Source organism: Sphaerodactylus townsendi, linkage group LG07, assembly GCF_021028975.2.
Source record: "Sphaerodactylus townsendi isolate TG3544 linkage group LG07, MPM_Stown_v2.3, whole genome shotgun sequence".
Classification (NCBI taxonomy): Eukaryota; Metazoa; Chordata; class Lepidosauria; order Squamata; family Sphaerodactylidae; genus Sphaerodactylus; species Sphaerodactylus townsendi.
Window position 1 is genome coordinate 17,349,923 of NC_059431.1, and position 23,670 is coordinate 17,373,592.

The following is a 23,670-nucleotide window of genomic DNA, read 5'->3' on the forward strand; positions in this document are numbered from 1 at the left end:
GAACCTCAAGGAGAAGATAGTGAGCGATGCAGTAAGAAAGGGGAATTAGTGGAAATTGCCTCCCCTCTTAAGAAAGCTTAAGTACCCTTAAGTCTTTGTAGCCTACATGGTTGAATACAAACCATGGTTTCCCCTGAGCATCTTACCTGTAGTTAGATGAACGCGCAATGGATTCTGTATGTTGTCTTATCCTCTTTTTCTCCCTCCCATCCCCAATTACAGTTCCTGGAGTACCTTACAAGGAAAGAATAGCTGTTAAATATTTTAGGTCCGTATTGAAGTTAGCGTGCTGTTACTCTGTTCCTTAAATGGCGGCATAAAAAGATGAACACCAAAAACATTTTTTTCTCATTTGTAGAGATACTGCTATGTATCAGTTCCATGGTGAAACGGTGAATAAGGAAGAGTTCAGATTTTGTACCCAGATTTGAGCCAGATGTTGGCGCTTTAGGTGTTTGGGGGATTGACTCGACGTACCCAGTTGAGAGATGAAATTTGTTCTTGGGGCAGGCAGACAGCAGCATAACTGAGGTCACCAAAGTTGGAATTGTGCTTGCAGGCAGGAAACGAACTGGGGACTCGGGGTCGGTTCCACTCAACAGGAAGAGGAAAAGATCTATTTCCTGCCTCCCCGATGGGACAAAGGGAACCCTCTACAAGATGTCCTCCCGCTCAGGGGAGCACGTTCAAGACCGTTCCATCGATGGAAAAACAATTCAAATAAAACAAGTTGGAGGCCTTGCAAGGAATCATAGCATGGGAATAAATAGGAACTTCCCCTACCCATAACCCCACGGTGCAACATGGGCAAGGTCTAGATGGATACTTTTCTGATCAACAAGCTCTGAGCAGCACAGTGACTTTCAAGAGGTCTTGGGGATATAGGTGAGCGAAGAGCCGCTTGGTTAGCTTTAAATTTGAGGGGTAAAATGCATGATTTCAACTTCTCTTCTTTCCTGTGCTGTCGGGAAGAAAAATGGGGCTTCAGGAAATGCATGCCTTGACCCGCGCATCACTCTTCATTCTGTAGAGTCCTTGGTTGTAGGCGCACAGTTAATTAGAACCAGAGAGAGTGCTTTTTTAAAAAAATCCTCTTTCCTGATTTAACCTATCCAAACCCGTGTTCCTCACTCAGTGTGAAGGTGGCCCTGTTTTTGAAAATAAAAAGCTTGATCAACCTTGGAGTCTCCCGTAGGGCTGTTGGTCTTAAAGCGTGATTTTTTTTTCCTGTCTGATTTTTCTCTGCCTGTTTTTAAAAACAGTGTCAGTTAAATATATTCCTTAATCTTTTAAAGGATGACCTATACTCCGAGTCTAGACATGACCTTTGTGAGCTACAAGGTTGTTTGCGAGGGCCTCATCTTCTCTTAAGTGAAAACAAGTGCATGAATTCTAGAATCCACTTTGTCTTGGCCCCCCGTAGGTGCTCCTGCAACGTTATTTTAAAAGGGGCCAGGTTAGGTTGGCTCTTGCTGTGCAAATAAGCCAGAGCATTGAAAGGGATTGAATAGTGCTTTGGGTGTGTATCCTGCCCCATGTGATCCATACTAGAGCGCATAGTAATTTCAGGTGACTCCCAAAAGGGAGGCCCAAAATTGCCTCAGAGTACTTCTCTTTCAAGGGGTTTTTCTAATCTCAAATTGGTGAACCAGATCTGAACCTAAGTGTTTAATCTTTGTTTTAAAGCTAAAATCTGGCATCTCTCCTCTGTGGATCAGATTATTTATTCCAACATAGGACAAAAGAGGTGAGGTCTCCTCAGTGGTTAAGAGCAAATGGACTCTGGAGAACCGGGTTCGATTTCCCGCTCCTCCACCTGAGTGGCAGATTCTTATCTGTTAAACTGGATTTGTTTCCCTACTCTTCCACAAGAAGCCTGTTGGAAGGCCTTGGGCTAGTTACAGCCCTCTCAGAGCTCTCTCATCCCCTTCTGCTTCACAAGGTGCCTGCTGTGGTAGAGGAAGGGAACAGAGTTTGTAAGCCATCTTGAAACTCCTTACCGTTGAGAAAAGATGCACACCTAGACTAAGGTGAGCAGATTTTTACCTTTGTAACAGGGCGGCGTGCATACGCAACGCGGGACGCTTTTTTACCTTTTGCTGCGCTCCCCTTTTCTGCCCTGTCACAGGGTGGGAAACAGGGAAGCTTCCAGAAGGCAGTCGCGGCAGCCTCGCACTACGCTTCTGGGCGTTCCCTGTTCCCACCCTGTGCAAGGCAGAAAAGGCGCCCAAGTAAAGCCTTAAAAAATCGAGAATTAGAAAACCCGGCGGGACAAATTGCTCAAAGTGACTGTCGCTAAAGGATCACTGTGAGGCTAAAGGATGTAGAACATGTAAGAAGATTTAATGGAAATAAGCCTTTTCATCCTTCTACTAGAAGTGCATTTGAAATGCAATTGAAATAGTATGAGGAAAATCTTATTCAAAGTATTTTGGTAACAGGATTCTACAGTAGAAAAGGGTACAAATAAAACTTGCTCACCTATTTTCAGTGTTGAACAAATTGCCTTTGAACAATGCGCAGTGGCTGACCTTACCAGGTACTGTCACTATTATTGCTGATTAACTGTTATTTATTTTTAATGGCACTTCCTTTCCAAATGCCCACAATTATATGGATAATTAGAACTGCTTCTGCTAGGGGATTTCAGGGTGGTTTTTTTTTTCAGCACGTTGGTTTCTCCATATTATAGCGTGGGTTGAAATAGGGTTTGTTTGCTTTTTCATCCCACCCACCCCTCCTTTCTCTGCCCTCTTCTTTCTCCTGTGCTTTATACAGTTCATTTGAGGTTTTGCCTTTTTTGGCCTATCTTGTATGGATTGTAAAAATGCCTTGGGACACGTTACTGTACGTGAACCGTGCAACACAAGAGCAGATTGCGTGGTATTGACCGGGATTGCGGGAACGTGGATGTGCCTTATGACACAGCTGTTGGAAGGGCTGGCTGTATAAGCAGACTGAGAGGTTGGTGATGTGTGCTCCTATCAATTTGGGGGTGATTAGAGAGTTTTAGGTTTTTAAAGTAGAGCAACAACCTTTTTTTTCCCCCCCCCCCCCCCCAGCTCACTAGAACAAAGTCTGCCTTCCAGCGCTTCTTCTAAAGCGTATTTGGGATTTCAGGAGTATGAAAGGCATTCAGAAAGGGAGGCGGGCAACAATTAGTCACAGTGATTTTTTTTTAATGTCCCCTCGGTTTTCCAATGGTGTCACTGGCCGGTGGAGGACCTGAAGTGGCCAGTAGGTATCTTTTGTTAAGTTCTGCGCTGATTAAGCCTCAATGTCGGAAGACAAGCTTCAGACAAAGAAAGTGATGAGAGAGTGTTAGGAAAGAGAAAAAGAGAAGCAACAAATAGCATCGTTTCAGGCTTGAAACTTAATGTCAGTATTTACTGTGCACCTCTTCCAGAAGCGTAGTGGCATGCAGTCCCAATGGAGATCATTAGATGCTAGGTAGCACCTTCCTGTGAGACCCCGAACACCTTATTGGCTTCTTCTTCTGCTGTCATGTCTGGCTCTCGTCGTGCTGAACGGAAGCCTGGGCCTGATTCTGTGAAGAGCCACAAGCACTGACTACCACAAAGAGGACCAATACCGTGTTTCCCCGAAAATAAGACAGGATCTTCTATTAATTTTTGCACCAAAAGATGCATTAGGCGCAGGGGTGTCAAACTCACGGCCCTCCAGACGCTCATGAACTACAATTCCCACCAGTCCCTCCCAACATGGGACAGTAATAAAAGCTCAGCTGGAATGTGTTCCACAGGTTAGAAAAGGCAGCACCCAGTAATAAAAGCTCAGCTGGAATGTGTTCCACAGGTTAGAAAAGGCAGCACCCAGTCCAAAAGAAAGCCACCATGGTTAACAAGAGAGGTTGAGGAAATTATCAGAAAAAAAAATGTCTTTTAGAAAATGGAAGTCCAGTTTGACTGATGAAGAATATGAGAGGGAACACAAATGGTGGCAAAAGAGAAGCAAGTTAGCTGTAAGGGAGGCAAAAAAGGATTATGAGGAACGCATGGCTGCGAACATCAAGACAGTTCTTCAAGTACATCAAAAGCCGGAAGCCAGCAAGGGAAGCGGTAGGCCCGTTAGATGACAAAGGAACAAAGGGTGTGCTAAAAGATGGCAGGGAGATTGCAGAGAAGCTGAATGAATTCTTTGCATCTGTCTTCACCCAAGAGGAGGTGAGGAACATTCCTGCACCTGAACCAAGATTCTTAGGAGGCGAATCCGAGGAACTAGCGAAGATAGTGGTAGACAAGGAAGAAGTTCTGGCAGCCATTGATAAACTAAATGTTACCAAATCCCCTGGCCCAGATTGCATTCACCCAAGAGTTCTTAAAGAGCTCAAGCATGAAATTGCTGATCTTCTCACTTTAATATGCAACTTATCCCTGAAATCAGGCTCCATTCCTGAAGACTGGAAGATGGCCAATGTCACACCAATCTTTAAGAAAGGATCTAGGGGGGACCCGGGAAATTACAGGCCAGTCAGTTTGACATCTGTTACTGGTAAATTAGTAGAATCTATCATTAAAGATAAAATTATAAAACATGTAGAAAAGCAAGACCTGCTGAGAAAGAGTCAGCATGGCTTTTGCAGAGGCAAATCCTGTCTTACAAACTTACTAGAGTTCTTTGAGGGTGTAAACAGGCATGTGGACAGGGTTGAACCCGATTGGACATTGTCTACTTGGATTTCCAAAAGGCTTTTGACAAAGTTCTTCACCAGAGACTGTTGAGAAAACTCAGCAATGAAGGAATAAGAGGGGAAGTCCTCCTATGGATTAAAAACTGGTTGAGAAACAGGAAACAAAGAGTGGGTGTAAATGGGAAGTTCTCACAATGGAGAGATGTTGGGAGTGGTGTCCCCCAAGGATCCGTATTGGGACCAGTGCTCTTTAACCTATTCATAAATGATCTGGAAGTAGGGGTGGGTAGCGTGGTGGCCAAGTTTGCAGATGATACCAAATTATGTAGGGTGGTGAGAACCACAAAGGATTGCGAAGAGCTCCAAGCGGACCTTGATAAATTAGGTGAGTGGGCTCAGAAATGGCAAATGCAGTTCAATGTAGCAAAATGTAAAGTGATGCACATAGGGGCAAAAAATCCAAACTTCACATACACGCTACAGGGGTCAGTGCTATCACTCACAGACCAGGAAAGGGATTTAGGCGTCTTAGTTGATAGTTCCAGGGGAATGTCAACTCAATGCATGGCAGCTGTGAAAAAGGCAAACTCTATGCTGGGGATCATTAGAAAAGGAATTGAGAATAAAACTGCAAAGATTGTCATGCCCTTATATGAAGCAGTGGTGCGACCGCACTTGGAGTACTGTGTCCAGTTCTGGTCGCCGCATCTCAAAAAGGATATTGAGGAGATAGAAAAAGTGCAGAGAAGGGCAACAAGGATGATTGAGGGACTGGAGCACCTTCCCTATGAGGAGAGGCTGCAGCGTTTGGGACTCTTTAGTTTGGAGAGGAGGCGGCTGAGGGGGGATATGATTGAAGTCTATAAAATTATGCATGGGGTAGAAAATGTTGACAGAGAGAAATTTTTCTCTCTTTCTCACAATACTAGAACCAGGGGGCATACATTGAAAATGCTGGGGGGAAGAATTAGAACTAATAAAAGGAAACACTTCTTCACGCAACGTGTGATTGGTGTTTGGAATATGCTGCCACAGGAGGTGGTGATGGCCACTAACCTGGATAGCTTTAAAAGGGGCTTGGACAGATTTATGGAGGATAAGTCGATTTATGGCTACCAATCTTGATCCTCCTTGATCTGAGATTGCAAATGCCTTAACAGATCAGGTGATCAGGAGCAACAGCCGCAGAAGGCCATTGCGTTCACATCCTGCACGTGAGCTCCCAAAGGCACCTGGTGGGCCACTGCGAGTAGCAGAGAGCTGGACTAGATGGACTTTGGTCTGATCCAGCTGGCTTGTTCTTATGTTCTTATGTTCTTATGGCTATGCTGGCAAGGGCTGATGGGAATTGTAATTCATGAACATCTGGAGGGCCACGAGTTTGACACCTGTCCATTAGGGCTTATTTTCGGGCTAGGGCTTATTTATTTTAGGGGAAATACGGTACCTTCACAATTCATTAAGGCGGGTTCTCGGCAGCCCTGTTGCTTCCCCATCACGTGTGATGCAAGCTGCATCCTCATTGGCAGGGAGCACCCTGCTGGATCACACCCTCCTGATCTGTAGCTACCGGTAGGGCTTCTTTTTGGAGTAGGCCTTATATTTTAAGCCTCCTCCAAAAATCCTGAAAAATCATGATAGGGCTTATTTTTGGGGAAACACGGTATTCATATTTACCAAATGGGGAACTTTGAAAACTGTACTATCTGAAATAAGTCCATCCACACTTGGTGTAGTGGTTAAGAGCGGTGGACTCTAATCTCATGAACCGGGTTTGTCTCCACACTCCTCCACACAAAGCCTGCTGGGAGACGTTGGACTAGTCACAGTTCTCTGAGAACTCTCTCAGCCCCACCGACCTCACACGGTGTCTGTTGCGGGGAAGGGAAGGTGCTTGTAAGCCACTTTGAGACTTCTTGTGGTAGAGAAAAGTGGGATATAAAAACCAGCTGTTCTTCTCCTAAGAGCGGTAGACTCTGGTTTGGAGAACTGGGTTTAAATTCTCCACTCCTCCATGTGAAGCCTGTTGGGTGACCTTGGGCAACTCACAGTTCTCTCAGAACTCTCTCAGCTCCACCTACCTCTCAAGGTGCCTGTTGTGGGGAGAGGAAGGGAAGGCAACTGTAAGCCACGTTGAGACACTTTAGGCAGAGGAAAGAAGGGTATAAAAACCAACTTTTCCTCTTTCCTTTGGCCCGTATCTCCTTTGCTGGAAAAAGTTAATGTGTGTTTGGGTCTAGTAAGGCAACGTTTGGCAGGCTGTTCCATATTTTCCCATTTTGGTGCTGGTGTAAACCATTGCCAGGCACTGGAGACCCGATTCAGTGAGCAACTGGGTCCAGTCTGGTTCGGCGCTTCTTCCTTATTCGTGTAGCTGCCCGTGTTGGGCTGAGCTACACCAACAGCATAGCAAAGGCAGGAGATGCCAGATTCAATCTTATCAGTTGGACGGCAGCTTCGCTGAAGCTATGCATGGGGAGTGAGCCACCTTATTTATTTCCAAGAGCGGAGTCCTGAGTGAATATTTTTAAAGGAGCTTTGGTGGTAATTGGGTGGCAGTCTCTAATTGATGATGGCTTTGGGGAAAGAAACAGCCATTATAGGAGAAGGTCTTGGGGGAGGGAGCTTTTCAAGGGTGAATCTTGCAGATGTGCTGGTGGACGGAGAACGCAGGCACATCACGAGAGATAAGAACTGACATCGCCACTGGTCTGTGCCCCGCGAACTGATTGCTGCAGAGCATGAAACATCTTCTTCTTGGGCTGTATTCCCCTCGAGGGGGTTAGCACTGGCCTTTTCTTCGCTAAATATCTCCATTTTGGGCATTTTCAAGGGTAAGGGTGACATCATGCATGTCTTCAGCAATGCTGTCCATCTACCGCCTTTTTGGTCTTCTGCGTGGGCGGTGGCCTCCTGGGTCAACGTTTAGGGCCGTTTTTGCAACAGAAGTCTCCTCCAGGCCCATAATCTACCACCGGAGCCGTGTTTCCCTCATTTTCTTCCGTTCTCGTGGTCCAGAGAAAGAATACACCATTACTCAAGTTCCCTATCATTGCAGCTAGGACTGTTATGAAGGGACTTTTTAAATTCATACATGTTTTGTATACATTTGTATGGTGGAATGTTTTGTACGTTTACACTATCCTAGATAATTAGGCACTTTTATTACTTTTTCCCTCCACTAAGTAAATTGTTTAGCTCTACACAGGATTGTTGCATGCGTGTCTATGATAGTAGCAGTAAAACTAGCAGTGGTTTCATGTTTATAATTTGATTCCCCTATCCTCTACATGAGGCTCTTACCTGGTGAACTGGATTTGTTTCCCCACTCCTCCACATGAAGCCTGCCGGGTGACCTGGGGGAAGTCACAGTTCTCTCGGAACTCTCTCAGCCCCACCCACTTCACAAGGTGCCTGCTGTGAGGAGGGAAAGGGAAGGAGTTTGTAAGCTGTTTGAGACTCATGGCTGAGAAAAGCAGAGTATAAATCCAAACTACTACTACTACTACTACTACTACTACTACTACTACTACTACTACTACTACTACTCTTCTTCTTCTTCTTCTTCTTCAGTCCAGCACGCTAATGCTACACCATACTGGATCCTCCTTCTCCACTGTGGAGAAGAGTACTGATCTGTCTCTTCCCCCTCCTTACCACCACAAACCGAGAGCGTGCACAGAACTGAAGGGATCTCTCCTTTCCTTTTCGACCCAAGTGAGAAGGAGAATTGGCTGGGCTCCTGCCCCCTCTGCCCTGGAAAGTCTGAGATGCAGCAGAGTTAGACACAAACATGTTGTGAAGAGCCTGTCAGTTAATTGGCTGCCTGATCCCCAGTGGTGAACGGGAGATGAACCGAACAGGCAGGTGTTCGAGCTTGACTCTTGACACGTCGGGGTTCATGCGGCAGCTCCCATCATACTCCGCAGCGTTGTCATTTAACGTAGGGAAAGACTTCTTGCCTTGAAGAGTCTCTTTCCTCTCATTCAAGAGACGCATGTTACCGTCTGATCTGTGGCTCTAGAGCTCAGCCAAGGCCTCAATTATAAGACCCTTCCTTCCCCCCCCCCCCATGACGAGTTCGAAACAAATAAGATTGATTTATTTTTTTAAAAGGGGGAAATTTATTGGAATATCTCTTTGAAAGCTGATTTGCTCCGAGAGATTAATTGCAAACGGCTGGAATGGCGGTCTAAATAAAATGGCATTCTGCTTTATGGGAAACCGCTTTGCCAGAGCTTACGGTCGGGTCAAGTGGCGCTGAACATTTTACAGCCAAATACTTCTTCCTTTGTGCAACGAGTGTCTCCTTTGTGAAACATGACAGGCGGCGAGGTTGGTCCTTGAGACAGAAATTGCAGAGAGCTGCCCAGGACATCATTGAGACGGGGGAAGGGGCGCGAGCGTTCGTTTTGTTGTGTTTCCAGCACAAGGGGGGACCGGATTCAGGGGACTGCTCAGCCATCGCTCTGTTTGGGAAATCATTACTCCACCCCACCCCCTTTCAACATGATGCTGTTATTACAAACGCTGGATAAACAAATCCCTTTTGTCATCTAATTTCCTGACTTCAGTAGATTGTCGAAAGCCAAATTTGCAGAAGTGAATGGAAAGTATGTTTTCGAGCTGCATGACTTTAATATATATGCATACATACACAGATACACACACACACACACACACACCCCAGAGGCGTTTCGGGCAGAAATGGTGGCCAGAGACAACACCTTCTTGAGGGCGGGGTGCGGACGCCCCAGCGTGGGGGAAGCACCTAAAGAAAGAGCTGGCCTGCTGCCAGGAGCCGGCCTGCTGCCATGGCACCATCTGAGCTGTCTCCGATCAGCAAGACCCTTCCTCCGTCACTGCCTTCTGCCTCTTCCCTCCTCCTCTTCCTCCTCTTCCTCCTCTTCCTCCTCTCCACTGCTTCCCAGCTCTGCTGTCCTTCTCGCTTGCCCGCCGGTGGCATGGCCACTGCGTACAGCGACCATTGCTTTCCGTACACGTTGAGCTCGATGGCCATCGCGGTCCCCTCCAACACGCTCTCCATTCTTTCGACTCTGCACTTGTTCCTGGCGAACGTGAGGTGGCTCGGAATGGCGCCATTGCAGCAGGCCAGCTCTTTCTTTAGGCACAAAGGGCTGGGGGCAATTTTGTGCCCCCCCTGCCATTGCGCCCAGGGTCATTTGACACACACACACCCGGTTCCTGTGGGCAGTATGCCACTGACACACACATATACATACATACACACACGTGGGGCCCTACAAAATTCGTGAGGGAGAATTCCTCCCCATTGCTGAATCTGCTGAGGCCACCCCCCTCCCCCCATCTCTAGGTGACTGTCAGCATTTTGCCGGTCCGAAAAGCTGCTGCTGGGCTGGCAGCTACCCACACTATTTTTCTTTAGTTGATATCCAGAGAGTCATCGTGGTTAAGAACAACAGACTCTAACTTGGAGAAGCAGGTTTGATTCTCCACTTCTGCACATGAGTGGGGGACTCTTATCTGGTGAACCACTCCTACGCATGAAGCCTGCTGGGTGATCTTGGACTAGTCACAGCTCTCTCTGAACTCGCTCAGCCCCACCTACCAATGAAGTGTCTGTTGTGGGGAAGGGAAGGAGTTGTAAGCCGCTTTGAGACTCCTTTAAAGGCGTACCATTTTAGGGGCACCGTGTGTGACTTTGGTTCTTTTAACAGCACTTGCCTCTCTCCATGTTGCAACAAACTGCTTTTGAAAGTCCACTCCAGTCATCCTGGACTCAAAACTTAAATTTTGAAGTCTTTCGGTTTCTGCATTTTCAGTTTCTATATTTTTTGCGGCTTCTTCTCTAGATAGCCTTGTGGGTATGAGTGGTGTCACTCTGAAGCTGAATCCAAAACAGTTGTGTTGCTTTGATTGCAACCCAAGGATAATGCTTCAAAAATGATGGGGTGATTATTTGTGTGACTGATTCTTCTTTTGAAAAGCGGAAAGGCAGAATGTTATGTGTGTTCCCCCGTTCTCCACCTTGTAGTACTGCCTGTAGTCCACTTCTACAAGTAAAATTTGTCTCTGTAACAAGCAAGTTAACTCTGTAGATCAGTGTAGTAGAACAGTGTAGTAGAATCTATTTCCATAAAATCAAAGGATTTCCCCATGTCAGTTAGTCAGAAATGGAGCTGATGTCACTTTCCAAAGTATTTATACCACTCAGCACAAACCTGTCTGGTGGTGACATCTATGCAGGTCTGCTGAACAGAAAATGTAGTCAGTTGCATTATCTGCTGTTTCCTTATTTCTCCCTTCTGCCCTCCTTTCCCCTTTGCGAACTTTAAAATAGACAGTCAGGTGCCAGAATAAAAAAATGGAGGTTGATATTTTAAAATGTGTTTTCTGTGTACTATTAGTAACAAATGTGTTTCATTTTGTGATTTGATTTGTTAATATCTGAATGTCTACCTCTAAATTATGAGCTGGACAAAATATTACCAATTTACACAATGAACAAAATAGCCGTTGTTTTCTTGTACTTCATCAAAACACCTCAGACCATAAAAACTACACGCAAGCGTTCTACTTCTGTACAAATTTTTCACAGACCTTTAGGTTTTGTTATCCTGATTTGAATTTATTGTAGCATACAACTTCTATAAAGCAAACTGGTATACAGTAATTGAGGCCTTACTATCCTTTTGCTTTATTCAAAAAAAATGGGTTTTTATAATCTGTGGGGGTGATTTGCCAATCCATTAACCTTTCCCTTCCTCCCAATTGCTCTCTGTTTATGGGTTCATTTTTTCATGGTTTTCATTGTGATATTGTAAGATTTCTAAAGGAATTGTTGATTTTATCAGCGTTGTGAACCACTTTCAGAACTCTGGTCGAAAAGTGGGATGCAAAATCTAATAAATCAATGGACATGAACAACAATAAGCAACTTTTATAAATCTTCGTCCAGGCCCAACTTACAAAGTCCATCTTATTTCTGAGAGACACCTTTATAAACAATCCGCCATGTTATGCATCCATAATGCTCTTTTTCTGTAAAATCTGTATCCCTCAGAAGTATTATTCCAATTCAGTTGCGAAGATTCTTATCAATATTTATTTGATGTTGTCGCACTTCATGTTTGCCTGCATTTAAGATTTTGGACCTGTTTTCCCCATGTAAAGTGGTCTTTCTTGAGCGAGCATTTCTTGTATTGAACTTCAACCTTGTGGGATTTGTGTTGCAAGGGGAAGTACTTTGTAGTGATTTATGGCCACAAGCCCATGTAAATTCAAGGATCATTATTTGGCTGATTAGGTGGATTTGAGAATTTTTTTGTCACTTAGTCTGGTAAATATTTGTAATAGCAGTGGTAGTTGTCTGACAATTCTCAGTATTGTACCTTACAGCAAATTCTTCTTGAGAAATGAAATATACGGAAATGATTTCTTGGCCCACTGTGTGAGGCACGTACTGTGTAATACTTTTAGAACAATTGTGCACTAGTCTAGAGCATAGAGTTTGTTCAGTTCTTTCATAAGATAAAAAATAATATAAACATTACTTTGCAGAGGACAGATACCTGTTCCTTTGTTTCATTTTTTAAAAAACGAGTAATATAAAGTATAATAGAAGGCTTATTCATATACAGCAAGACGACTGAGAGATGTTCTCCTTTCCCAAAGGTGTTTCGCTGAGCTGATTGAAATATTCTTACCTCATCTAGATAAAGGTCACTTGTAATTCACTACTCGCCTCTCTGTGTGTAGGAGGCGGGTGAGAGTTCTTTTAAAAAAAAAGATGTAGCAGCGGTTTGCAGGAACCATAAGCTCATGCATGTTTACACACATAGCGAGACATCAGCTCCCTTTTGCTCTGAAGTATTTTTATGCCCCTTATAGTAATCTGAGAGCCCAGCCCCTTAACTACATCCACTTAGAGGTGAATGCTCCTAATTAGGAATAACTGCTCAAAATGCACCGTTGACTTTACTGCCATATTAATTTTTGGCAGTGTCATCTTGAAATATCTGAAACCAGAAAAGGAGCCACGCGCTGCTTAAACCGCGCATGTAAATCAAATCTTTGTAAATGTCTGGCGTGCTTGAAAAATAGGCTGCATTGATTTTTTTTTAAAGAGATCAGCGTAAATAACTTAATAAAATGTGATGGGCTTCGGGGATATGGGGCGTGTTGGTCAGCGCTCTTGTTTAGCATCATGTAATGTTTTGAAGGGGGGGGCGTCTCTGCGAGTAGATTTGAGATAACGTTTTGTGAAATGCGCCGTAACACTCGGATGGCTGCAGCTGTTGTCTAATTTTTTTCCTGGATTAAGTTTGGCCAGGAAAGACGCTGCCTCATTTTCAGCTTGTCATTTGCCCAGGAAGTAGAAGCAAATTGTAATGAGGGAATCACAGCAAGAGAACCTCTGAACAAATGAGAAGCATATATTGACTGACAGCCAGCACGCCATTTCAGTGATAAATGTATTTTTATACACTGCTGCTCAAGGTCACTTTCTGTTCTCTTTGTACGCTGGCTGTCAAATCGTGCAGTTTTACGTTTTAATACGAAGTAATTTGTGGGGGCCGATGCAAAATAATAGCATTAGATTTTTTTAAAAAAGATGTGTGTCTGAGTTGGAACTTCACTGCTTTACCTCTTGCTTTCTTTGAGGAAACCATTTGGAAGACAAGTAAAAAAATAAATTTAAAACGTCTGTACTCCACCCCCTCCTCCACCTCCGATAATGTAATAGAGAAGCAGCAATACAAAGGACACGTGATAAGTAAAATCAAGAGAATCTTATCCTATTGATATATCTGGGATTAAAGTGGGCATTATTTTATCCCAAAGATAATGGAACTCTTTGGAGGAATATATAAAGAATCCAAGTTCAGAATTCTAACACTGTTCTTTTGGAGAAACCCACAACAAATCCTTGTGGAAAGTGCAAAGTTCGTTTTAAGTCTGCCCTAAATATAAAGTTATTCAAGTGGAATACGTGGGTGAACGTCTGTGCAAAATCTGTTGCAGAGGGAGGGAACCACTGGAAGGCAAAATACATACAGCTTAGCTTGAAGCATGTGGCTAAATGACATGTAAGATGATGCAAGACAACCACTGCATACTTTTTATTAATGTTTAAAAAAAACATGAAGTATTTGTGTGCAATAAATGCATGAATAATACTCGTGCAATTTTCAGAAAGGCAGCAATTCCAGCAGATTCCAGTGAATTTTATACCCATGGCAGACCCAGGTTTGCGGCTAAGTAATGTGCAGGGGCGTACTGTCCAGGGGGACATATGGGATCAAATGTCCCCAGGCTGTGGTTTTTTTAGTCCCGTGGGGGAACCCCCAGAAAATTGCCCCCACACACACTCATCCTCCTTCCCCCCAGGCCCATACTCTGACTTCAACACCTGGTGCAAGAAAAGTTTAGTTGTGGTGGGGGGAGGCCACCCATACGGAGGGGTGGGGCAGAAAACTCAGATTTTGCACTGGGCTACATTTTCCCTAGATAAACCTCTGGTAATGTGTGAACACTGAATGTTTGACATTGACTGATAATGCAGGGAACGCTTACCCCAGGACTCTTCTCTGCACAGTGGACTTGCAGAGGGCTCCCCTTTCATTTCTCTGTTTACACACAAGGAGGGAGTGTGGTGCTTCCTGTGCTGCTGCTTCCTGAAGTCTCAACTTTCTCCTTTTGCTGCTTCTCTTAACTTTGTCCATCAATAGCCTTAAAAGCACAGATCTCGCTGATATTCTCTTCTCCTCCCTTTCCCTGCACACAGGCACACACACACTCCCACTTAGTCACTCCCTCGCTGCTGCTGCTGCTGCAAGAGAGAGAGGCTTGTTTTTAAAATAGAAGCTTGTTTGAAAGAAAGTTTTTAAATGCCTTCCCGATAATTGGGGAGGGCAGAAGCAGAGCAAGGGAGGTGGGGTGGAGCTAGAAAGAGAACCCTGCTTAGTAATCGATGTATTTGATACAAGCATTTGGAGAAGCAGGAAGGAGTCAGCAACAGGGAGGAGGGCAAAGGGGAAGCGTGCAAAGCAGCACGAGGGGAGACTAAGTGTTCTGGCTGTGGGCAGAGGAAAGAGGTCCAGGGCAAACCTGTGCCCATTGGCAAATCTGCGAAGCAAAATTAAATTCATGCTAGAAGTGGTCTCACTAGCCACGGGGAAAATAGAAAGTGAAAGCGGGGCTTAAGGAAATATGTCCATACAAGAAATCTTGCGGTGACACTCATTTGCCCCCATCATGCAGCAGATGCCTTGTGTGTAATCGGAAATTGAGTACAATATGTATAGAAATGGCAGGCACATTCAAGAAAATATACCACATAACTTACTTACTTACTTACTTACTTACTTACTTACTTACTTACTTATTTATTTATTTATTTATTTATTTATTTATTAGGTTTATAGACCGCCCTCCCCCGGAGGGCTCAGGGCGGTGAACAATATAAAGAGCACAATCAATTAAAATACAATATAAATATAAATTAGGATGGCTCTGATAAAAATAAACCTTACTCTATTAAAATGCAGCATTAATAATTTAGTTCCAGATGGCGCCTACTATCATTCCCACAGAAGCCCCAGAGTGGGGGTTTATAGGTCTTCATGATGTCAAAGAAGAACAAGAAGGGAGGGAGGGAGGGGGCCCCTATCAACGGCTAGTCTCCCCAAAGGCCCGGTGGAACAGCTCAGTCTTGCAGGCCCTGCGGAACTCAGCGAGGTCCCGCAGGGCCCGGACAGCTGGAGGAAGAGCGTTCCACCAGGCTGGGGCCAGAGCTGTAAAGGCTCTGGCCCGGGTGGAGGCCCCAACCCATTATCATGGAGGGAGCCAGGGATCACCAGTAAATTGGCCTCTGCGAGCACTTACGCAGAGACGGTTCGGGACATATGGGGTAAAGAGCGGTCCCGTAGAGGGTACGGAGGCCCCAGGCGTAATAAGGCCTTAAAGGTTAACACCAACACCTTGAAAATGATTCGGTATTCAATTGGTAACCAATGCAAGCAGCGTAGCACAGGTGTAATATGCTCTCCCATGGCACCTCCTGTAAGCATACGCGCCGCTGCATTCTGGACCATCTTTAATCTCCGAATCAGGCGCAAGGGAAGGCCCGCGTAGAGCGAGTTGCAATAGTCTAACCTGGAGGTGACCGTTGCATGGACCACAGTGGCCAAGTCAGCGCGGGAGAGGAAGGGAGCCAGCCGTCGGGCCTGACGAAGATGGTAGAACGCGACCCGGGTTATATGGGCCACCTGGGTCTCCATTGAAAGAGACAAATCCAGGTGGACCCCCAGGTCGTGGACAGAGGGGGCTGGTGCCAATAAAGCCCCCTCCCACACCGGCGGCTGGAAATTCCCAACCTCTCCCCCACGTCTCAGCCAGAGGATCTCCGTCTTCGATGGATTCAGTTTCAGCCTGCTCTGTTTCAACCAACCAGCCACGGCCCCCAAACAATGCTGGAGAGCCGCAGGGGCGGCGGCCACTCCCCCCTCCATCAACAGAATGAGCTGAGTGTCATCGGCATATTGATGACACATCAGCCCAAAGCTCCGCACCAACTGAGCAAGGGATCGCATATAGATGTTAAATAATAGTGGGGACAACAGCGCTCCCTGAGGCACCCCGCAATGAAGCGAGCACCTCTGAGATGCTTGGTCCCCACACCACACTTGCTGCGTCCGGTCCCGGAGAAATGAGGCAATCCATTCCAGGACAGTGCCTCGCACCCCGGAAGGGGCCAGGCGGTGGGTCAAAAGGTCGTGATCGACCACATCAAACGCTGCGGTTAGATCTAACAGAATCAGCAGCGCCGATCCGCCTCGGTCTAGTTGTAAGCGGAGCAAATCTGTGACGGCGACGAGAACAGTCTCCGTCCCATCCCCAGCACGGAAACCGGACTGGAAGGGATCAAAAGCCGATGTGTCCTCCAGGAAACCCCGAAGCTGCTCCAACACCACTCTCTCAATTACCTTCCCCAGAAACGAAAGATTCGAAACGGGGCGGTAATTGGCCAGATCACCAGGATCTAACGATGGTCTTTTCAAGAGTGGGCGGACCACTGCCTCCTTCAACCCACCAGGAAAAACTCCTTGCTCAAGGGAGCTATTGATGATACTCAACAGGTGGGGTCGTAGCTCCGCCTGGCACGCTTTAATAAGCCAGGAGGGGCACGGATCCAGAGGACAGGTAGTAGGTCTAACAGCAGCCAGGGCCCTGCCGACAGCGGCTTCCGAGAGCAGGGAGAACTGGGCCAAGCAAGGGCCAGAAGACGGCAAGGGAGCCTCCAGCTCGCTTATTGTCTCTAAGGTGGCGGGTAGATCGTGGATATCTTCTACCATTTTATAAGTCAAAAGCAAAACATGGAATTTTCCATACATATGATTCATTCCTACCTTCTGCTGCCTTCGAGGAACAGGGAAAGAAGGATTCTTTCTCTAGTTTCTTTGTTCAAGATGTAATTTTTTAAAAAGTTATTGTATTGTACCGAAAGGGAGCTAGACAGCAGTCTTTGTGTGGTGAAAACAGTAATAATTCTGTATTACTTCGAGGTAACTTTTACTTCAAGGCAACTTTTACCAAGAATGACAAGTAAGAATTTATTGTTCCTCTCACAAGATCTAAAGATCGCAGCAACCAGAGGTAGGATTTGGGGGGAGGGGTTGCCCAAAACAGAGTGGGGGGAAAAATTCTCTTTGAGAACAGAATCAATCAATAACTGCATTGCCATTAAGATTTCCCCATTCTGGCAAGCAGGACAAAGTTTTGCCTGAAGACTGGAGTGGAGCTGTTTGTGGCTATGAATTTGCATGAAGCTGTTGGGATTGGTTTCTCTCAGATATTCCTTAACTGTTGCACAGATTCTTCAACCTAAACACAAAGTAAAAGATGTACAGGATTGCACAAAGAGACCATTCGTGCAGGAGCCAACCAGATGTCTCAGAAAAGCCCAGGGCCGGTCATGAAGACCTTCCAGCCTCTTGTATTCAGAAGTGTACTGCCTCTGAACAGGGAAGAGTTCCATTTGGATACCATGGATAGAAATAGTCATCAGCGTGGTGTAGTGGTTAAGAGCAGTGGGATTCTAATCTGGAGAAGCGGGTTTGATTCCCCACTCCTCCACCTGAGTGGCAGAGGTTTATCTGGTGAACCAGATGTGTTTCCACACTCCTTCATTCCTGCTGGGTGACCTTGGGCTAGTCACGGTTCTTCGGAACTCTCTCCCACCTACCTCACAAGGTGTCTGTTGTGGGGAGAGAAAGGGAAAGGAGCTGGTAAGCCACCTTGAGTCTCCTTACAGGAGAGATAGGTGGGGTATAAATCCAAACTACTACTACTACTACTACTACTACTACTACTACTCTTCCTCTTCTTCTGCTGAAGCCATCTAGATCAAAACGTATCATTATGTTTTGTGGCAGTTAATTTTGTAAACTAGCATACATTGAATGTGAAATACTTTGTCTTATGTAGCCCAAGTTCATTCCCAGTCAATTAGTTTCTACTAATTGAGAGACTCTGTCATTTTGAATTGTTTTCATGATCTGTTTTTAGCCCGCTGAATAATAATTTATGGTTTTTGAAAATATCCTGGCTTTTTTATGGCTTGCGTATTACTGATATTTTTATGTTTTTTGTTTCATGATGTTTACCTTGTGAGCTGCTTCAGTGGTTATACATTTTTTTGTATTCATAATCTCTCCACTCCAGCTATTCATGCCTGTACTGAGTTTTGACATATTCTTCTCTTTAGTTGCCTTTTTTTTCAAAACAAAAAGCGCCACTTCTTCAGCCTTTCCTTCTAGTAAGAAAGGCTCTATTCCCTGCTACATTTGGTTTTTAGTAGATGGCAGCTTCTCCAACAAGGGTCAACTTGTTCACTCTCTATTTATAATCAAACATTTATGGATTATTTCCTAGAGAAACTAGTTTTCGTGATTGTGAGGTTAAACATGTTGAGTCTGTCATACACTGAGTCTCTAGAGCAGGGGTCTGCAACCTGCGGCTCTCCAGATGTTCATGGACTACAAATCCCATCAGCCCCTGCCAGCATGGCCAATTGGCTGATGGGATTTGTAGTCCATGAACATCTGGAGAGCCCCAGGTTGCAGACCCCTGCTCTAGATAGAATGGAATTCCAGCTTCATCAGACTTGAGATGTTCTAAATCCATGCTGGCAGGGGCTGATGGGAATTGTAGTCCATAACATCTGGAGTGCCAAAGGTTCACCACCACTGTTCTAAATATTTTGGAGGACACTGATTCATAGTCACCGTGAGTCGGAAACGACTTTACGGCTCTTAACACACACACAAGGCAAATAACAGAACTGGGTGTCATTAAAATCCAGGTGGTCACAGAGACAACAGATCTTTTGTCCCTTTGTCCTCTCTACTCATCAGCCCCCATAGATCTCATTCCATGGTTAATGCAGGACTGGGGAGGGAGGCACATTCAACTAATGAAATCTGCAATATTGAAAATGTGTTGAATAAAGATCTTAAAGATGCCGTTCAAATGGGATAGATTCAGGTTCAGTAGCACCCAGTAGCGTAGCACCAATGTGGTGGGGGGGGGGATGACACCACGGGGAGTGGGGGGCACCATGGCAGGGCGCAGTTCCCCCTCGCTCCGCCCCTGGTAGCACCTCTAATGGGAACATATCTATGGAAAATAGAGCCTATGGCAAGCACCGACATGTGCTCCCCTATCCAGGCCTGGGGGTCGATCCTCCTGCTGGCCAGCCAGATACCTTGTTGCTGGCTCAACATGGTGGGAGCCCCTCCCCGAATCTTGGCCCAGCGTGGGGCAGGCGAGGTGATGCCAGTGACTGAGCATTGCCAAGAGGCTGGACGGCGGGCGCAGAGAAGCGCAGACGGCACAGCTGCAATAGGCAAACAAGCAGGCAGGGATGGTGCCCACCTTCAAGTGGCACCCAGGCCATGTGCCATGCCTGCCATATCTTAGATATGGCACTGACCTTGAAAACCGACAGATATCTAATGAAAGGACCTTTGACTCTCAAAAGCCTGGGAATCTTGTTGGGCAGTGAAAGTGCTGCCTGTCGCAAATCTTTCACTGCAGCCCACCTAAAACTGTTCAAATGGTTTGTTCCTGACAATTGCCCTTTCTTAGGCAATGACAGAAAGAAACTCAAGGCTGCTCATTTATAACCTGGCTATGAGCGGACTGCCTTCCCTGAAGATTGTTTTCTTGGCAGTCTTGAGCATATTCCAGTGTCAGTAGCTTGTTGTTTTTTATTAGCTCGGAAGAGTTACTGCATACTACAGTTATTATATCAAATAGGCTGTTTCATGGCAAAATGTATTTGGCTGCATGGTGTGTTTATTATTTTGAGTGGAGAGGCATGCGATTGGAAAACCAGAGGTGGAAGACTTTGCCAGAATAGTTCAACACACTTAAAAACACTGGAATCAAGACAATGGTTAGTGAACATCAGTAGCGTAGCGCCAAGGGGAATGGGGGGGGGTGCATGACACCGGGTGAGCACGCCTGCGGGAGCGTGGTGAGGGCATGGCAGGAGCATTCTGGGGCAGGGGCGGGCAGGGACATGGCAGGGGCGCAGGGCGCACGAGTGCCCTGGACGGAGTTCCCCCTCGCTTGGCCCCTGGTGAACACCACCCAGACACAGGATGTCTCCCTGCAGAAAGCAATTAAATCGATTAAAATGCCAGGCAACTGCTATGCAGATGCCCTCACTAATTGATTATGCAACTTCAGTGTTACATACATATGCTAAAATGGGTAGATTCCACTGAACACATGCAAATTACTCCTTCAAACTGCACCCTTAACACTTTTAACCAATGGTTCTTTCTCCCACCCTGGAACACTCCACAGGCATATATCCTTCTCTTGCTTTATTACCGTCAGATCCTCTGAAGATGCCAGCCACAGATGCAGGTGAAACGTCAGCCAAATACGTGCTACTGGAACACCGCCACACAATCCGGAAGCCCCACAGCACCCTCGTTCAACACACTGTTCATCAATTATCCAGATTTTAGAATTCAGAAATTGTAACTCTGTGCATGAGCCAGAGCTACAAACGTAGATCTCCAGAAGCTGCAAAACGTGGCACAGCCTTCATCCAAGCAGTTACCTTTTACTGTCCACACACACACATATACACACATCTGTTTGACACATAAACAGTGATGCAACCTTTTATGATTATAAACAATTTGATCCTATAAGAGGTCTTGAGCTAGACCCAGTGAATGTCATGTGGGCTCGTTCATCCCTTCTCTATTTCTAGGCAGCCCCACAATCTATTCTTTCCGGCTTATTGTTGTATTACATTTTTAATAGCGTGTTCACTTGACAGTGTGTTGCATGCAGTCATGCTATTCCACTGGCACATTATCTCCAAGGAACATTCTTCCAATCCAAGAGCCTCCTGGGCCAGCCAAGGAGTCTACTTAGCAGAAGTCTCCTCGTGTTGGAAGAATGCATCAGCAGATTGGTTGGGTAGGATCCAAGCTAAAGCATTCTACCAACTGTTTTGAATCCCAGGTTGTGAATTACGGCTTGATTGAGACACTGTCCCAGTCTGTACTTTGTTTCTACGAGACTGGGAAGGGAACTTGGGTCTGTTTTGTGACCTCACTGAGAAATCCCTGAATGACCGATTATGCAAAAGGTGTTTGCTGCGTGGTGGAGGTGAATGTCCATCATGGCAAGATTTCTTGTACAGACGTATTTCTCCTAGCCCCGCTTTCACTTTCTACTCTCTCTGGGGCAAGCAAGCTCATTTATAGCATGATGTTAATTTTGCTTCGCTGCCAGAGCATAACAGATTTGCCAGTGGGCACAGCTTTGCCTCAGACCTCTTCCCGTCGTCCACAGCCTGCCCACCTAGTCTTACCGCCACTCCCTCACACCGTTTTGTGGATTCCCCTCTCGCCCTCCCCCCTGTTGCCGAATACTTCCCGCTTCTTGTCCTGCCGTGTCATTCCCTTGGACTCCCTGCTCCTGTATATCTTTCAATTTTTAGGTTTAAAAAAAATTAAATAACCATTTCAGTAGAAAGCGATACTAAACTTTAAAAAAATACAAAATTAATAAGACTAGTTGATTGGTCCAAACACCTGATTTGCTCCTGCATTTGATCAACAAATTGGGACGTCTCCATCTTCGAGTTTTATTCACAATCAGTGATTCCAGACCAGATCGGGAAAAGCCCGTCAGTCTTGACGCTTGGGGTTTACAGCACATCGGGAGATGGACAACCGTGAACCCGGGGAGCTTAGCAAAACGGCAGTTCATGTTGTCCTTTTGCGCTTTTGCAGTTTGCACGCCACCATTACCCCCCCCCCCTCGCTTCCTGCCATAACAGGAAGTGTTCAGGCAAAGTGTACAGATGCCTTATCCAAGATTTTTCTTTAAAAGTTCACTTTTTTATGTTGCTATACAGATCTATAGCTAGATTGATAAGATTAAAGATAAGATTAAAAATGAAAGATTATATTAAAGTAAAGCATGTATTCACACTAATCAGCAAAACATCACCTCCCCTGGATGCAAGCAAAAAGGCAGCTGACGGGTAATGGCTGCCCCCCCCCCCCCCGCACACAGGGCCATGGGTAATAACACTTATCGTGCCCCAAAACAAAGAATCCCTGGCCAATTCTTTTTGAAGTCGCGGAAATGTTGCCGTGCGGAATCAGCCAACATACACGTTCATGCAGCCTTCGCCTGAGACCTGCTGTGCTTCACCAGCTGAAACCCTCAGCAAATGGAAATGCATTTGACTCAGGAAACATGGACGCGCCTGCACCTCTGTGTTTATTTGTCGAATAAATAAGAGTGAGGCCTGGAAAGCGCAAAGCGGATCCCGCCAAGGGGAGGGGAAATCTGTTTTTAAAGGATTAGCATCCGCAAGGAAAGCACATAAATTAAAACATCAAAGCGATTTGGCTCCCTCAAGGATTGCAGTTATTTGGATAAATTGTCAGTGGCCGAAAGGGAGCAACAAGTGTGCTGGCAGTATTGATTTTCACCTTTGAATCGCCCAAACATTTTTCATTGGCAAATATTAATTGCTTGTTAAGTGCTAAGGAATTTGATGGCCGAAATATTGAATCACATAATTAATCGGCCTTTTAAGTTTCCCTTATCATTAAGCGATTGAGATTACAGAAGACACTGGCATTTGCTTGAGCTAACCTATCTTCTACATGTACAGTAAGCAAATATCACAATAGATTATTCATGTCTGCTTTTTGGTAAGTGCAGTACATCTTGGTTTCTATTGTAGCGCAGTGCGCTGTCTCTTTCTCTCTCTCTCTCTCTCTCTCTCTCTCTGTCTGTCTCCGACAATCAATTATAGTGGAAAGTACTTGAACTGCAGATTTTAACTACAGGGTCTCGAGGTTTTCATGGCACTAAACCTGGCTCTTGAAATACTGGGACCTGACTGGAGCATATTCCCATATAGCAGGATCTGTTAGGGTTCCTTATGGCATACCAGACTGCCCTGTTTTGTGCAGCATTTAATTAACTAAGGGAATGATTGAGTTGGTTGGCTGTCCAGATTTGTTCTAGACCAGTTGAGTTTTAATTAGAATCTGTTTTTATTGCAATCATTTGTATTTATGGTGTTTATGATCCATTTCAGGTTTAGTGCTGTGTTCTTTAGGTTGTGAACTGGCCCGACGGCTCTGTCGAGGAGTGTGGGTTGTAAATCGAATAAATAAAATATTCCCAAAGGGCCTGCTGAACTGATAGTATTATTTGGGTGTAATGGATCTACTTGACCTGCAGTTCCCAAAACAGGAGATGAAGCTCCTGGAAACAAAGATTTGTAGATCTTATAAAAACTGGGCAGGGAAACCAGGTAGGAATCCGAGACAAGGAATGCCAGCTAGCCTTGTTTATTTATTTTATTTTATTTTTAGATTTTTACCCCGCCTTTCCCCGAAGGGCTCAGGGCGGCAGCAACATTGTAAAACAATCACAATAAAATCACAATAAATACATTAAAACAGTTAAATAATGCT

At 45.3% G+C, this 23,670-nt stretch overlaps 1 protein-coding gene and 1 long non-coding RNA gene across 2 annotated transcripts in view; both read left to right on the top strand.

Annotated features, from left to right (window-relative positions):
* LOC125436949 (WD repeat-containing protein 7-like) overlaps positions 1-23,670 on the top strand; it is a 232,635-nt gene that overhangs the window by 190,604 nt on the left and 18,361 nt on the right. The window lies entirely within an intron of this gene.
* Positions 558-23,152, top strand: LOC125436233. The gene is made up of 3 exons (XR_007245024.1): positions 558-684; positions 14,568-14,572; positions 23,142-23,152. It is a non-coding gene; the product is annotated as an uncharacterized LOC125436233 (long non-coding RNA).